Raw genomic sequence first — 17,448 nt, 5'->3', positions numbered from 1 at the left:
TGAATATCAGGGGATAGGAATCTTGAGGGTCATCTTATAATTCTACTGTATGAAGCAGTAAAATTTTAGAAGGAATTTTAGTATACTATATAGCAACCTAGGTGTTCAGAATATATTTTTATTGTAAACATTTATTATGAAAGTTATCAAGCCTCCAGCAAAGTTACAAGATGTTGCTAAATAGTCGTGTACTCACCACATAGACCTCCCATTAACAATTGTTATATCAACATTTATAATTTATATAAATGATAAGACATTTTTGTCAATATCTATCTGTCCTTTTATCTATTCATTAACTCATCTTATTTTCAATGAATTTCAAAGGAACTTGAAGGCATCAACATATTCCTTAAATATTTCAACGTGTAAATTGTTAACTAGAATTCAATATTTGCTAGGGTTTTCTTTTGATATAAAATTTGCATACAATGAAATACACAAACCTTAACTGTACCGTTTGCTATGGAGTTTTTTTTCTAATTTCTCTCCCCCAAGTTTATGGAGGCATCATTTACATATAAAATTTAGCTAGTTTAAGTGTGCAATTTGAGGTGTTTTGAGAAATGTAAGCCTCACCACAACTAAGATACAGAGCATTCCATCATCCTAAAACATTCCTTCTTGCTCTTTTGCAGTTAATCCTTTCCCCTCACCCTGACCCCAGGCAATTACTCAAAAAAATATTTTAACCAAAATAACCAATAGTTATATGGCAAACATAATAAAAGTCCATAAACAAACAATACATTAAAAAATATTAACAAAAATAAAAAGGCCAACCAAAAAGAAGACAAAATGGACAGATATGAAATTTATAAGAAACATCTAATTAAACAGTGAGAAGATACTCAGTCTTCTTAGTAGGCAGGAAAATAAAAGTTCAAACAATAATAAAGTGTCACTTTTTAACCTATCACAATGTAAAAACAAAGTCAGTTGTATTTCTAATGTTGAGAAGGGAGAAGTGGTAAAATATCAACTGTTATAGGTCTTTGATAAAATAATCAATCTGGTGATAGCCATTAAAATTAAATCTACTGGCTAAGATGGCCTTGATATTTCCCTCAGTTTGACCTTTATAGACAGGCTTCTTCCTATCTCCTGGTCCCTGACCTCCTTCTTACCATGGCCCTTACAGAATCCGGATGGCCTACACCACTGAGGTTCCTCCTCTCTTAGAGAGGATTTACTTTAGAAAATCTCTCTTAGAGCACTTACTTTAGAAAACTAGTAACTGTAAATTCTTTCTCCATCCCTTTGAGACGTGAGTCCTTTCAAAAGTCTTTTGCCAATTTCACAACCCAGGCCTATCTTTCTCAAGGACCTGGGAGCCATCCTTTTGAAATGTACTCATCTAGGAAGATAATACCCCCATCCCCTAATGTCTGGGGGGGTGGTAGGAGCCTAAGTTCAGTGAATGCCTTGCTTCAAGTTGTAAAACTGTGTCCTGTCAGGAAGATATGAAGACTGTTTACTTTTCCTTTGGGTAAAGCTAATTAGCCAACAAAGATGGCCTGTGATTTCTTTAGTCTAATCCCAGCTCTTGAAAACTCACTTTGTTTCAGTAGAATTGAGATAACTTAGTTATGTTCTGTCTCCCCTATTGCAATAGCCTTGAATAAAGTTTTCAGCATCCGATTAACTTTGTCCAGTGCAGTTTTTGCTTTGACAGTACACACAGTCTTCAATCTGGCATTCCCATCCCACTGCAGAGTCTGTCCCTTAAAAACAAAAGCATGGAATTTAATTAACACTGGTTACCTTGGAATGAATGGAAGAGGATGATAGAAAATAAAGAAAAAGCTATTTTTAGAACCATGTTTCTACTGAAAGAGCATATGCAATTTGGTCTTTTTTTTCTTTTTGATGTCTGATCTTATTTATTTGTTACTCTTAGAAAATCTCATTTTTGACTGGACTCAGGCTTAGAGGTAGAAGCTCTCAGATACCACCTCCATCTCTTGACAATCTGTTCCTGGCATCTTTCCTTGGCTTCTTTCATTTTCTTTGCCAAAAAGTTTAGCATATTCTGCAACCCCTTCCTTATTTTTCTTAGTATGCTGCTTCTTCAGAGCAATACACTGATGTTTGTGTCAGAGGACACATGAAGAAACAAGATGCTGAATCTTGGCCATTTTGGCTCTAGTTTCTTGCCTTCTTAGTTTAGGGGCTTTCTCACAACATACTGGTGGACATCATTTCTTTATAAAAGTTTGCAGATTCCTCTCATTCTTTTGGGCCCCAGGTGGCAAGACACAGTAGTATTAGTGACTCCAGGAATATCCTTCTCACCCCCCCTTTTTTTTACAATAACCAAATTGAGAACTCTGAGATTGGCATCCACAATGCAACCCCAAACAGATCTGCACTTTCCTTCTCTAGTCTTCCTTAGTCGGTAGCAGGAATGCCCCTTACTCAGCAGCAGGTGGACATGACCAGGGGTCAAGACACCCTGCTTCATGGGGAAGCCTTGCTTGTCATTGCCACCACTTATTTGGACCACATAACCCTTCCATTTTTCATCGAGAGCATCAGCAGCAACTTCTGTGGCCATACCCTTGTTATAAAAGGTATGAGGTTTGTGTTCATCATCCACTTCTATGAGCTTTTGGCAGCCAGTAGCTGAGCAAGAGATGTTCAGCTTCGTCCTAAAGCAGCTTACTGCCTTTGAGGTACCACAAAAAAAGAGCAATATGATCTTTTTTATATAAACTTGTATCTGATGCTGGAAAGAATGTTGAAAAATGAATTGAATGTGCATTAAAATAAAAATAAAATAAAATAATGAAATATAACTTGACTGCCACTCCCCATGGATTTAAATGATTGTTCAGTGTTTCTGTTTTTGAAGTGTTTTTTTACTATAATTTATCATAGGGCTTTTCACATTAAATAATATTAATTTACTTATGTGTCTATTTCCCTCATTAGCATACAACACCCTTCTAAGCAGAGAGTATGTCATTTATTTGACTATCTCAAGCACTTAACACAAAATATAAAATATGTTAAATGGTCAAAAAGTGATTGGATTTGAATGAAGTTTATACCACAATAATTTTGGGAAAATATATGAGGACATGAGAGGAATAAGGAGATAAAATAATATCTTTATAACGTGGTGGAACTGGAGAATTTTTTCAGCATATTGAAGTTGCCTGTACTATAGGGCATAATAATACCTTTTATTCAGTTTAACAAACTTCAAATTTGGATGCGTGAGCCCTACTATTCTTTGTCTAAGACATATCCAGGCAACTAAGTTGAGGCCCCTACTCAGGGAATTAACGGTCTCATGGGCATAAAAACATTGACAAAGTAAGCCTAATAAGTGCAATGCAGGATATTGCATTAAAATGAAATAACACATGTCAAAACACTCTATAAGATCTATAGAATCCTATGTGTTTTAGGCTTTTCACAGTATTATAGTCAGTTGTATATATTTCTAATCTCCTCTGTTAAAATATAAATGTGACTAGCCAGTCACTGTGTCTTAATTCTGTTTCCTCTTCCATGACTAGCACAGTTTCCTTGTGTAGGAGGCATTCCAAAATTCTCTGTTAACTGAAGGCACAGATGAACACATAAGTGAATTAATGAATGATTGCCTTTCATTGAGCAGTGGTTTTCAAATAGTAATGTATATCGGATAAGCCTGCAGAGATTTTGGTTTAGTTGATCTGGTAGTAAGGGCCAAGAAATCTGTTTAGCACTTAGGTTAATTCTGATGTAGCTGGCATTCAGACCATCCAGTGAGAAGTTCTGGCAAAGAGTGTACAGTTTTGGCCCACTTCATTATCTTATTTGGTTTTGAAAGCAAAGATATAGTCAAAATTTTGTCCTTCCAGGGCTGAGCCTCCATCAGCCTTACAGGTAGAACTTTAAAAAAGCATAGCTGATTTATGTGTCAGAGGGAAATTACAGTCTGCTTCTATCTTTCATCTAGAAGCAAAGAAATCAAGGTTTAGATTCTGTCCTCCTTGTTAAGGCACCAATATTTTAATGCAGCTAAAAATCTGATAAGGGGAGGGGCCAAGATGGAGAAACAGCATGGAAGTGTTTTTTTTGCATCTCTTATCCCTGAAATGCAACCAGATTAACACTAAGCCATCTTGCACACCTAGAAAACTGATTTGAGGATTAACACAACAATCTGCACAACTTGAACCACAGAACTTGGCAGGTACGCAGCACAGAGAGGTGAACTGGGGGAGAGAGAAGCCGCGGAGAGCAGGGAGCTGGTTTTGCTTACAGAGAGAGGACAGAGATGGGGGGCAGGTGGAGAATACGGGAAACACACCCCCCCCAAAAGCAGCAGGGGAGAAAAAGAAAAAGTGGAAACAGTCACAAGGGTCTGAACAAAAAAGGGATAAAGGAGAAAGGAGAGTTTAAATTCCATTAAGACTCTATAAACAGGGACAGTGCAGAGTCCGAAACTCCGCAGCTGGATAACTGGCGGTGCTCTGGTGGGAAGGGCGAATCCCCAAGAGCAGAAAGTGAGGTCTGAGGGGTCTACAGCCTACAAAGTGAGTGGCAGTTCCCCTGCTGGGAGGACATTCGATAGAGGCTGTGCAGCCACCCCATCCACAAAGGTCCCAGTGGATCCCAGAAAACAACCACATTCACTGGTGTTGGAACAAGGGTGTTAAAGGTTAAGCCTGGCGCCAGGTGTGTGTTGTGATTTACCATAATCCCTGAAACACTGCTGATACAAGATTGCATGAACTTTTTCTAGGGTGGGCTGGCACCCAGCCAGGGTCTCTGGGCATCGGCAGCAGCACAGTCTCGAGAACATTCCTGGAGGCAGGCCGGCACCAGCCATTGCTCAGCAACACCCTCCCCCAGAGGGTCTGAGTGGGTCAAATCCCCAGTCCCTCAGAAGTGAGGGACATCTCACAGCCGCATCTGAGATAGAACTCAGGAGGGAGGTGCCACCTGGCAACTTGATGGATTGGTCATGGACAGTGTAAAAGCGGGGAGAGGAAGAAAGCCAGATACAAAGGGGGTGCTTGGTTACTGGTTGGGGAGAGCACAGAGTTCTGACACTGGAGACTGGGTATGTAGGTGACGCCATTTTCACCCCTCCAGTGCATGCACATGCACCCCTATAGGAGCCCCAACAATCCACCCCAGGAAGCTAAGCAGCGCCATCTAGTGGAGATTGGAGCCATTACACTAAGCCTTGCCCAACTGAGCCCAACTGTCCTGCTTGAGGAACATGACAAGTCTCTCTGCCTACTTAGTTTATGGACTATAAAGTGCTTCATGGTTTGACTTCTACAGGAAACTGGATGTAATTTCAATTGTATTTCATTCTGTTTGCTGGTCCTTTCATTCATTTTTTTTTCTTTTTCTTTTCTTATTCTTAAATACAGAAAAAGAAAAAAAATTATTTTTATTTTCCATTGTTATTAAAAAGATTTTTCTTTAATATTTTTTCTACCATAGTTTTAACTTTTTTATAAGTTTTTAAAATTCTATTTTACTTTCATCATTTAATTTTATTCTATTGTATTCATTTTTTCAAATTTTCAAATGTTTTCCTTTTCCCCCCCTTTTCCCCCTTTATTTCTTTTATTGTCTTTACTTTTTTTCTCCAATCTATCAAACTTCTTTCAACAACCAGACCAAAACACACCTAGAATCTGACATTCTTTATATGATTTCTTTGTGTTGTTTTTAATTTTTTAATTGTGTGTGTGTGTGTGTGTTTACTCTATTGACTCCTTTTCTTCCTTCAAAATGATGAAAGAAGGTATTCACCCCAAAAGAAAGAGCAGAAAGAAATGACAGCCAGGGACTTAATCAACACAGATACAAGCAAGATGTCTGAACCATAAACTGGAATCACAGTAACAAGAATACCAGCTGGGGTTGAAAATAGATTAGAATCCCTTTCTGCAGAGATAAGAGAGGTAAAAGCTAGTCAGGATGAAATAAAAAATGCTATACCTGAGCTGCAATCTCAAAAGGATGCCACAACAGCAAGGATGGATGAGGCAGAGCAGTGAATGAATGATATAGAGGACAAACTTACAGAGAATAATGAAGCAGAAAAAAGGAGGGGGACTAAAGCAAAAGATCATGAAATAAGAATTAGAGAACTCAGTGACTCATTAAAAAGGAATAACATTGGAATCATAGGGGTCCCAGAGGAGGAAGAGAGAGAAAAAGGGGTAGAAAACTTATGGGAGCATATCATAGTGGAAAACTTTCCTAACCTGGGGAAAGACACAGACATCAAAATCTAGGAAGCACAGAGAAATCACATTAACTTCAATAAAAAAATGACCATCAACAAGGCATATCATAGTCAAATTCAGAAAATACTCAGGCAAGGAGAGAATCATGAAAGCAGCAAGGGAAAAAACTCCTTAACCTACGAGGGAAAGACAGGTCAGATTCGCAGCAGACCTATCCTCAGAAACTTGGCAGGCCAGAAAAGAGTGGCAGGATATATTCAGTGTGCTCAATCAGAAACATATGCAGCCAAGAATTCTTTATCCAATAAGGCTATCACTGAAAATAGAAGGAGAGACAAAAAGTTTTCCAGGCCAACAAAAATTAAAGGAGTTTGTGACCACTAAACCAGTCCTGTAAGAAATTTTAAGGGGGATTCTCTGAGGGGAGAAAAGATGAAAAAAAAAAAAAGACCAAAAGCAACAAAGACTAGAAAGGACCAGAGTACACCATCAGAAACCCCAACTCTATGGGCAAAAAAATGGAAATAAATTCATATCTTTCAGTACTCACTCTCAATGTCAATGGTCTAAATGCTCCAATCAAAATACACAGGGTAACAGAAAGGATAAGAAAACAAGATCTATCTATATGCTGTTTACAAGAGACCCATTTTAGATCTAACGACACCTAAAGATTGAAAATAAGGGGATGGAGAACCATCTATCATGCTAATGGTTGCCAAAAGAAAGCTGGAGTAGCCACACTTATGTCATACAATCTAGATTTTAAAATAAAGACTGTAAAAAGAGATGTAGAAGGGCATTATATCATAATCAAGGGGTCTCTCCACCAAGAAGACCTAACAATTGTAAACCTTCATGCTCCAAACGGGAATTCACCCAAATATATAAATCAATTAATCACAAACATAAAGAAACTCATTGATAAGAACACCATAATAGTAGGGGACTTCAACACGCCATTTACAACAATGGACAGATCATCTAAACAGAAAATCAACAGGGAAACAATGGCTTTGAATGACACACTGGGCTGGATGGACTTAACAGATATATTCAGAACATTTCATCCTAAAGCAGCAGAATACACATTCTTCTCAAGTGCACACGACACTTCTCCAGAATAGATCACATACTAGGACGCAAATCAGCCCCTCAACAAATACAAAAAGATCGAGATCATACCGTGCATAATTTTAGACCACAATGCTATGAAACTCGAAATCAACCAGAAGAAAAATTTTGGAAAGATAAATATTTGGAGTCTAAGGAAAATCCTACTAAAGAATGTGGGCTAAACAAGAAGTTAAAGAGAAGATTAAAAAGTACATGGAAGCCAATGAAAATGATAACAAACCAGCCCAAAACCTCTGGTACACAGCAAAGATGGTCATAAGAGGGAAGTATATAGCAATCCAGGCCTTCCTAAAGAAGGATGAAGGTCTCAGATACACCACCTAAATTTACACCTCAAAGAGCTGGAAAAGGAACAGCAAATAAAACCCAAAACCAGCAGAAGACCGGAAATAATAAAGATCAGACAGAAACCAATGCTATCGAAACAAACAAACAGTAGGACAGATCAATGAAACCAGGAGCTGGCTCTTGGAAAAAATTAGCAAAATTGACAAACCCTGAGCCAGTTTGAACAAAAAGAAAAATGAAAGGACCCAAGTAAATAAAATCAAGAATGAAAGAGGAGAGATCACAACTAACACTGCAGAAATACAACCAATAATAAGAGAATATTATGAGCAATTATATGCCAATAAATGGGCAATCTGGAAGAAATGGACAAATTCCTAGAAACATATAAACTACCAAAACTGAAACAGGAAGAAATAGAAAATTTGAACAGACCAATTCATCCAAATCAGCCAGGAGGAAGTCAAGCTTTCATTCTTTGCAGATGACATGATACTCTATATGGAAAACAAAGGACTCCACCAAAAACTGCCAGAACGGATCCATAAATTCAGCAAAGTTGCAAGATATAAAATTGATGTGCAGAAATCAGTTGCATTCCTATACACCAACAATGAAGCAACAGAAAGAGAAATCAAGGAATCAATCCCATTTACAATTGCACCCAAACCAATAAAATACCTAGGGATAAACCTAACCAAAGAGGTGAAAAATCTATACACTAAAAACTATAGAAACCTTATGAAAGAAATTGAAGAAGACATGAAGAAATGGAAAAACATTCCATCCTCTTGTATTGGAAGAACAAACATTGTTAAAATGTCGATACGACCCAAAGCAATCTACATATTCAATGCAATCCCTATCAAAATAACACAAGCATTCTTCACAGAGCTAGAACAAACAGTCCTAAAATTTGGATGGAATCAGAAAAGACCCCAAATTGCCAAAGCAATCTTGAAAAAGAAAACCAAAGCAGGAGGCATCACAATCCCGGACATCAAGACGTATTACAAACCTGTAATCATCAAGACAGTATGGTACTGGAACAAAAACAGACACTCAGATCAATGGGACAGAATAGAGAACCCTGAAATGGACCCACAAATGTATGGCCAACTAATTTTGCCAAAGCAGGAAAGAATATCCAATGGAATAAAGACAGTCTCTTTAGCGAGTGGTGCTGGGAACTTGGACAGTGACATGCAGAAGAATGAACCTGGACCACTTTCTTACACCATACACAAAAATAAACTCAAAATGGATGGAAGACCTAAAGGTAAGACAGGAAGCCATCAAAATCCTCGAGGAAAAGCAGGGAAAAACCTCTTTGATCTTGGGCACAGCCACTTCTTACTCAACACGTCTCTGGAGGCAAGGGAAACAAAAGAAAAACAAACTATTTGAACCTCATCAAAATAAAAATCTTCTGCACAGTGAAGGAAACAATCAGCAAAATTAAAAGGCAACCAAAAGAATGGGAGAAGATATTTGCAAACGACATATCATGCAAAGGGTTAGTATCCAAAATTTATAAAGAACTTATCAAACTCAACACCCAAAGAACAAATAATCCAGTGAAGAAATGGGCAAAAGACATGAATAGACACTTCTCCAAGGAAGATATCCAGATAGCCAACTGACACATGAAAAAATGCTCATCACTCATCATCAGGGAAATACAAATCAAAACCACAAGGAGATACCACCTCACCTCTGTCAGAATGGCTAACATTAACAATTCAGGCAATCACAGATGTTGGTGAGGATGCAGAGAAAGAGGATCACTTTTGCATTGCTGGTGGGAATGCAAACTGGTGCAGCCACTCTGCAAAACCGTATGCACATTCCTCAAATATTAAAAGTAGATCTACCCTATGACCCAGCAATTGCACTACTAGGTATTTACCCAAGGGATACAGGTGTGCTATTTCGAACAGGCACATGCACCCCAATGTTTATAGCAGCACTATCGACAATAGCCAAAGTATGGAGAGAGCCCAAATGTCCATCAACAGATGAATGAATAAAGAAGGTGTGGGGTGTGTGTGTGTGTGTGTGTGTGTGTGTATACATACACACACACTGGAGTATTACTTGGCAATCAAAAAGAATGAAATCTTGCCATTTGCAACTACGTGCATGGAACTGGAGGAAATTATGCTAAGCAAAATTAGTCAGAGAAAGACAAATATCATATGACTTCCCTCATATGAGGAATTTAAGATACTCAACAGGTGAACATAAGGGAAGGGAAGCAAAAATAAAATAAAAACAGGGAGGGGGACAAAACATTAGAGACTTTGAAGTATAGAGAACAAACAGAGGGTTGCTGGAGGGGTTGGGGGAGGGGTATGGGCCAATAGGAAAGGGACATTAAAGAATGTACTCCTGAAATCATTGTTGCACTGTATGCTAACTAAATTATGTGTAAATTAAACAATAAGTAAATAAACTTAAAAAAATAAAAGAAAAGCAAAAATAATCAGGAGTTAACAGTGCCCTAGCTCCTCCACTCTTTTTCTCCAGTTGTAACTGCCCAATTGGAGTACATCTACAATACATGTTGGTACGTTCTACAAATCATGTGTAATGTATATTCTGAACTTTAGAAAATAATTGATTCTATAGCCTTCTAGATTTCCAAAGATCTCAGAGCCTCAAACCATATTATAACATAGGTTCTGACACCAAAGGTAAAGATTATTTTATGTTTTACAGAGGGGAATGTCAGTTTTGATAGCTGTATTCGCTAGCTACATTTTCTGGTTTCAGCTTTTCCAGCTCTTGTTAAATAAAGGCTATCTGGTTTTGCCATCTCACCATTTAATATGGTGATTTGAATTTCTTTTTAGCTACTTATTTAGGCTGTATACTACACAGTTAATGGAATTTGTCTGCCAGTTTCACACTGGGAGCTTTTGAAGAAATAAGCTAATTTGAATTTTACTTTTTATATCCTCCTGGAAACCGGAGAAAAATATCAGTCTAGAGCCCAAAAGAAGGTGCTCCCCCTAAAAACCTGGAAACCTAAAGAGCCCATTTTGTAAGGGAAAATCAATAAGGAATACCCCCACCCACAGTCTCTTAAGAGACTGCTGGGTAAAGCAACCCTCTTGAACCTTAAAGCTTAACAGAGGCAAAAGAAAAACTGCTGAAACAGATTAGTCCTCATCTGACTTTACAGCACAGATTTCTTCCTGATGTGATCCAAAATCCCAGGTTGAAAATTTAGAGTAAGCTGGAAGTTACTTTGACCATGGTCTTGCTAGAAGCCAAACCAATTGTTCTCTCAAGCAAGCAACCTTCATTTCAGGCCATCAAAATTTTCCCATGGACCAATATTAAGAGGCATATTGAGTCATTTTGTCCACTTTGGACAAATAAAGTGTGGAATGGCATGGGAATTCAACCTTATGAGTAACATTTTTCTTCCACTCAAATAAATAATGGTGATTATGTGTGATCTCAATTCACTCTACGTCATGACTCACAAAGTAACCATTGACTAAATGAAAAAAAATAAACTTTTCTACCAAAGGATATTACTAATAAACAGGAAAAAAAATATCATGGACTTAACTCTCATGTACATACCATATGTATATTATATAAACTTTACATATTAAGGATTTCCCATCTACAAATTAAATTATCTGCTGGTAAATCATGAAATAATTTGATGATCCATGTTGAATGACTCACAATACTGAGATGCTGTTCTATTATTTAATAAACGTATTTAGTGTGTGGTTTGTTTTGCTTTGCCTTGGCTATTGCTATTTATAATTTTTTAGACTAGTTTTCAAGCTTCTCTCCAAGAGTATAATTGGGTCATTTTTGCTATAAAAGTACGATTTTGAATGATGCTTCCAGTTTGTGTTGCTTCACTCAAAATTCATTCAATTTATAGTAAAAATTGGTAATAGAATTTTTCCTTACAAAGTCAATTGTTTATCAAAGTAGTAACTACACTTATTTTTAAATTGATAGAAAGCCTTCAATTCTAATTATTGTAGACAAAATGCTATATTTTTCAGCTTTTTAGAGACTAAGGCAAAAGGATAATTAGTCTAATACAGTCTAGGTTTAATACATTGTCATCTTTATTATATTCAACTTTTACTTTTCCAGCTGTTTGTAATAATCCCTCACAATCCCAGACTTGCTTGTGCTTGTACATACAAACTCATATTCTTTTTTTTTTTTAACAGGGCTGTTTAATATTGCTTCTGACATTAATTTTTGTTTCTGTCAGAGCACATGGTTACCCATTTTTTCTGGCCTTACTTGCAAATAGATATAGTCAGGTAACTAATTGATGCCTAATGGCACATGAGCAAGTATAATGTATAATTTGGGGGGACGTGTCCTTTAAATGAAGTTACTCTCTTTCCTCCCATGCCCCGCCCACCTCCTCTATCACACTCTGAGAGCCAGAATTGAGACATTATGGTAATAAGTCACTTTTCACCATAATGATGAGGATGACAACCTACGAAATGGGGAAGCTCTCCAGAGAGAACCTGGGCACTCAGATGACCTCACAGGCAGAGCTTTCATACCTTCCTGGAATGTTCGACCAGGTAAGAATTTTACAGAAAAGAGGAAAAAAACCCTTTTAACTCTATGTAAGTCAATGCCATTTGTTTTCATTTAAAATAGCAGAGTCAATATCCTAACATACAATTTGTCTATTTATGTTGTTATTTTAACATTTTTATTTCTATGAGCAACTCTCAAGCCATTAATCTATTATCTCCATTGAGGATATAACACAACATTTAATTATAAGAAAAAAAATCAAATTTAACAAAAATACTACAAAATAGGCAAGTGAGATAAAAATACACAGTTGTATTTTTATACAAGGACACACTTGTATATAGTATTCATTATAAGACACTAAAGATTCCAACTGTACTTGCTTTATTGTGCATAAATAATCTTTATTCATGAAAATCACATATAAAGGGCTTCCAAAAAAGGCATAATTACTGTTATATATTTCAAGTTTGTGACATGTGTGTGAATACAATATCTATAATATTTTTTTTCCTTTGAAAACTGCCACTCTTTTCCAAACCTTTGACTGATGGTTAGGAACTAGCATAATTTGAGGACCACGCTTTGAAAAGCACTGGTCTATGATTTTTAAGTTGGGTTTCTGTTTGTGAATTTCCATTGCATAGTTGATTTACTTTATTCATACTTAGATAATGAGTGATTATCAAATATTTGTGGCAATTATGACATTTAAAAGCAAACTGATAAAATATGTATCTGATAAAGGAAGGGATCTAGTGGACAATTTCTTTATAATTTTCCATATTTACTGAGACTGAAAACTGACATCTGACAGCCAACTATGCAGATATTTATCTTCAGGCAACAGAATTTAAAAGTTTTGAATGTGCATGTCGTCGGATAGGATCACATTCTCTTGTTCTGTTATGTGCTTATCTACTCCCTATATCCAACTTGGATTCTCCATGATGTATGTTACCATTCTGGCCCTTAAAGTCAGAATTTGGGATACCTGATCTCTACTATGTGTATACATTATGTGTGAGTGTCAGAGCCTGGGATATATTCGTGTGTGTGTGTGTGTGTGTGTGTGTGTGTGTGTGTGCGCGCGCGTGTGCGCACGCGCAGGGAGCAGGGAGAGGGAGGAGAGTGAGAAAGAGAATTGGAGAAAGAGACAGAAAGAGGCTAGAAATCACATAAGTGCCTGCACCTGGCAGCCACCACACCCTGGAGGAAAATACAGTAAAAGCTTGGTTTGTGAGCATAATTCATTCTGGAAACATGCTTGTAATCCAAAGCACTTGTATATCAAAGTGAATTCCCCACAAGAAATAATGGAAACTCCGATGATTCGTTCCACAACCCAAAAGTATTTATATAAAAATGATTACAATTCTGTAATATAATACAAAATAATAAAGAAAATACAAAACATAAAGAAAAATAAATTAACCTGCGTTTACCTTTGAAAACCTTCGTGGCTGGTGTGAGGGAGAAAAGAGAGAGGAAAGTTATTGTGTAGGACAATTTCCACTATCAGTAATGAAATCACTGGTATCTATTGGCTCAATGTAATCTTTTTCTTCTACAACTTTAACAAGGAAACTATCCAATGACCTAGAATGAAGCAAAGCATTCCTAAACTTACTCTTGTATGGAAAAGCAAAGACTGTCCATAGGTGCCTTGAAGTGACAAAAAATACACTAGTGCCAGTTGTGGGCACCTTTCAACATTCTGAAAAATCACTGATTTCTGCCCAGCACCGTGGCCCAAGACCAAGTATCCAAGCATGGGAGAAGATCACCCACAACTATGTAGCAAAAGAAAGAGAGAGAGAAAGAGGGAGAGAGAAAGAGGGAGAGAGAGAAGAACCATTGGCTCAGTTGTGATCACACAACATTCAGTGTCATATTGTCACATACTACTTGTATTGCAAGACATCGCTGGTTTATCAAGTTAAAATTTATTGGAAATGCTTCATTGTCTTGTGAAACACTTGCAGAATAAGTTATTCACAATTCAAGTAACTATATTTGCTTTCTCTGTCATTTTCATGTATAATACAGAGTTGCAAAAGTTCCAAGCTGCCTCAAAACATTATTTCTGTTGTTTTTTATTTCTACTCATAGATGGAGAAAGCCAAGTTGGTGCAGTATGAATATAAACCAGTGAGGGCACATACCAATAGAGCTTTGTGGATATAAGCAGTATTTAATCTCCTTTAATTCTAGTGTGCCTAGGTGGCTCAGTCGGTTAAGTGTCTGACTTAGGCTTGCGTCATGACCTCACAGTTTGCGAGTTCAAGCCCTGCATCAGGTTCTGCAGTGACAGTTCAGAGCCTGGAGCCTGCTTCAGATTCTGTGTCTCCCCCTCTCTCTCTCTGCACTGCCCCCGCTTATTCTCTCTCTCTCAAAAATAGACTTTAAAAACTAAATAAAAATAATAAAACTATTAATCTTCTTTAATTCATCTCACTGTCCAGTGAGGTTAGGGGTTATTTAAGGTAGCCTGTAAAGGCAAAAGAGAACAATGAGTTTCTGTAAAGCATGACAACGGTTTTTGCTTTGGAAGCCAGTGATAGGCAAAGCTGGTGTGTATCCAGGACTTACAATGAGTTGGATTCTAGTGGTGTAATCGAAGAAGCAACAGACATGCAAGGAATCATTAATATGATCCATTACTGAGATTATGAAAAGAAAAACTGGCCTCCAAAGGACTTAAAGAACTCGTTTTCTGTCTAGACTTTTGCACAAGATGTGATGGCAGGGCCAAAGGATTTACCAAAGGTAAATGCACAAGGTAAATAGGGCTCTATTCTCAATTCCTAATACTGGCAAGAAACCATTACTCTTCTACTGTAGTATAAATAATATGACTTCTTTTACATTTAGGTCATGTAGTCATACTTCCTGCATCCTTCAATATTGCTATCATTTACAAGCCCACCACCAAAACTATTTTCATCTATTCATCAATGACTTTGGAATCTCAATTAATGTTGTTCATTTCTGTTCTCAAATTCTATTGGTAGTCTAGTGGTTAATTATCTATCCATACTCTAAGTTCATAGTTCTGTGACTCCAAAAGCATTCACCTCCACTTTACCATAGTAGCTTATGCTCATAGACACACTCTTGTCATCACTAACATCCATTTTATATTTGAAAAGTGAAAAATGACCATATTTATGGTCATATCACTTTCTTATTCCAATTTGACTCCAACAAGTCCTATGATCTTCATTCCTCTATTGTCTTCTCAACACTTAGGTCTCTGCCCCTTATTCTATCTAATCTGGACCACACAATCCACCACTCCAACCAGTCTAGTGCCAGTGCCCTGAGGGCCTTTGCCTCCTAGCTGGATCCCACCCTTCAAGCCTTCCTCTGTCTTCCTCTGCCCAGGCTTCCAAACAATACTGGAGAAAGATCAAGACTGAAAATGCTACAAATGATCTGATTCCCATTTAAGCTCAGCTTTGCCTTTAGTATTGCTAAACAGTATGTTTATGTGTCCCTAAGAAGGTGCTTCTGTGATTGCTTAAAACAAATATTTCAAATATTCATCATTCTCTGCAATTTCCTAATTCCAACATACTGCCTCCCTAATGTATCCAAAATGAATACATATTACTTTATAGTGACAAAAACTATTCTATAAAAGGGATATTTGTGCATGTGGTATTTTCTCCAAGGTCCTTCATGCCGGCAAATATGTAGTTTTCATAAGGAAATAGTTTTTGAATGTAGATGGGGAGTTAGCCATTGTTCCCTCATCTGAGATTTCCCCAGAGAAGACTAACCTGTTTAGTCCTTCGGTATATTGAAGATTCAATTATATCTTTACTCCAGGGAATTGTTTGTTTATCGAAGTATCTCAGGGTCTACCAGACCAAGTAGCTCACAGTTAACAATGTGTTATTGTCTTAGTTTGCTTTCTATTAATTATTTCTTATATATTCACTGTGGAAAGAGGGAGCCAATTTTCATCTATCACTTTAATAACCACAGTGCATATGTACTCAGAATAAAAGATAACAAAATTAATCATACTCTCTTTCCTTGTTTGGCATCTACTTTTGCAGCAAGAAAGAGAAACTTACTAAGCAAATTTAAATAAAAGTGAAATTTTCTTTTTTATTGGAAACAGACAAAGGATTCAATTGTGAGAAGTTTAGTCAGACAACAGGGGAAGTAAATTAATCAAATGACAATTCCCTCCAGGATTATTTTCTTCCTTGGGGGCTACTTGTTATCTCATCCCTGTTAAATGTCTGTTTCTGTTTCTAAGAAACAGAAGGAGAAATATAATAGTATCATTTAAGTAAATTAAAGATACACGAACATAAAGTAGCAGCAGTCATTTTCCAATAACATAATCACATAAAAAGATGAATATTTAAGAAATTAAGATGATTGTCCATGGTGGTGAGAAGATTAAGCATGAAGAATGGAGATGAAAGAAAATCAAGCAATCAGGCAAGAGAGGGAACTTTCCCTACCTAAAGATTAATACGTGCCATAAACCAAGGAGCATAATGAACTCATTTCTCCATCTGATGTCAAATAAGCTAATAACAAAAGTAGAAAAACAAAGAAGTGGAGGTGTGACTTACACACATTACTAAGCTATTTCCAGGAGAGCCTAGGACATACATGTTTAGAGGCTTCCTTTGAAGTTCCTGTGGAACATTCATGTGATCTGTTTGCCCCATTCCTTTTTCTTTCTGAGATGGAGAGATCTCTTCTAACCTTTTTAGTTAATCCATTTTATTTTTAGCTAATCCCTTTGCCTTTGTCCTTTCTTTCCCTCATTTATCAGTTCTATTAAAGCCTAGTAACTACGGCTGGTTCCATTAATCACCAAGTTTGGAATTTGAACCACACATAAAACTGTAACTGCTAAATTTTGAAACACATTTACCTCAAGGATTTTAGGTAAAACTATTATAGACCTATAACTACTCATTGAATTGAATCTTTTATCATTATGTAGTGACCTTTTTGATGCCTATCTTGTCTTAGAACTAATATAGCCACCCCAGATTTCTTCTGGCTAATATTTACCATGTATATCATTTTCTATTCTTTCAGACTTTCCCAAGTTTTTTTTCTATTAAAAAATGTTTATTTATTTATCTTTGAGAGAGGAGTGTGAGTAGGGGAGGGGCAGAGAGAGGGAGACAGAGAATCCTAAACAGCCTCCTGCCATGGCAAAGCCTGATGTGGGGCTTGCACTCAAGAACCATGAGGTCATTACCTGAGCCAAAGTTGGACACTCAACTGA

General features: G+C 37.0%; 1 pseudogene; it reads right to left on the bottom strand.

Moving 5' to 3' along the window:
- Positions 1–1,906: 1,906 nt before the first annotated feature.
- The window catches only part of LOC132695372 (small ribosomal subunit protein eS6 pseudogene), a 37,622-nt pseudogene continuing 22,080 nt past the window's right edge, over positions 1,907–17,448 (bottom strand).

This window comes from Panthera onca, chromosome B4 (assembly GCF_046562875.1).
Source record: "Panthera onca isolate mPanOnc1 chromosome B4, mPanOnc1 haplotype 2, whole genome shotgun sequence".
NCBI classification, from domain to species: domain Eukaryota; kingdom Metazoa; phylum Chordata; class Mammalia; order Carnivora; family Felidae; genus Panthera; species Panthera onca.
This window is presented reverse-complemented; position numbering and strand designations above follow the sequence as displayed.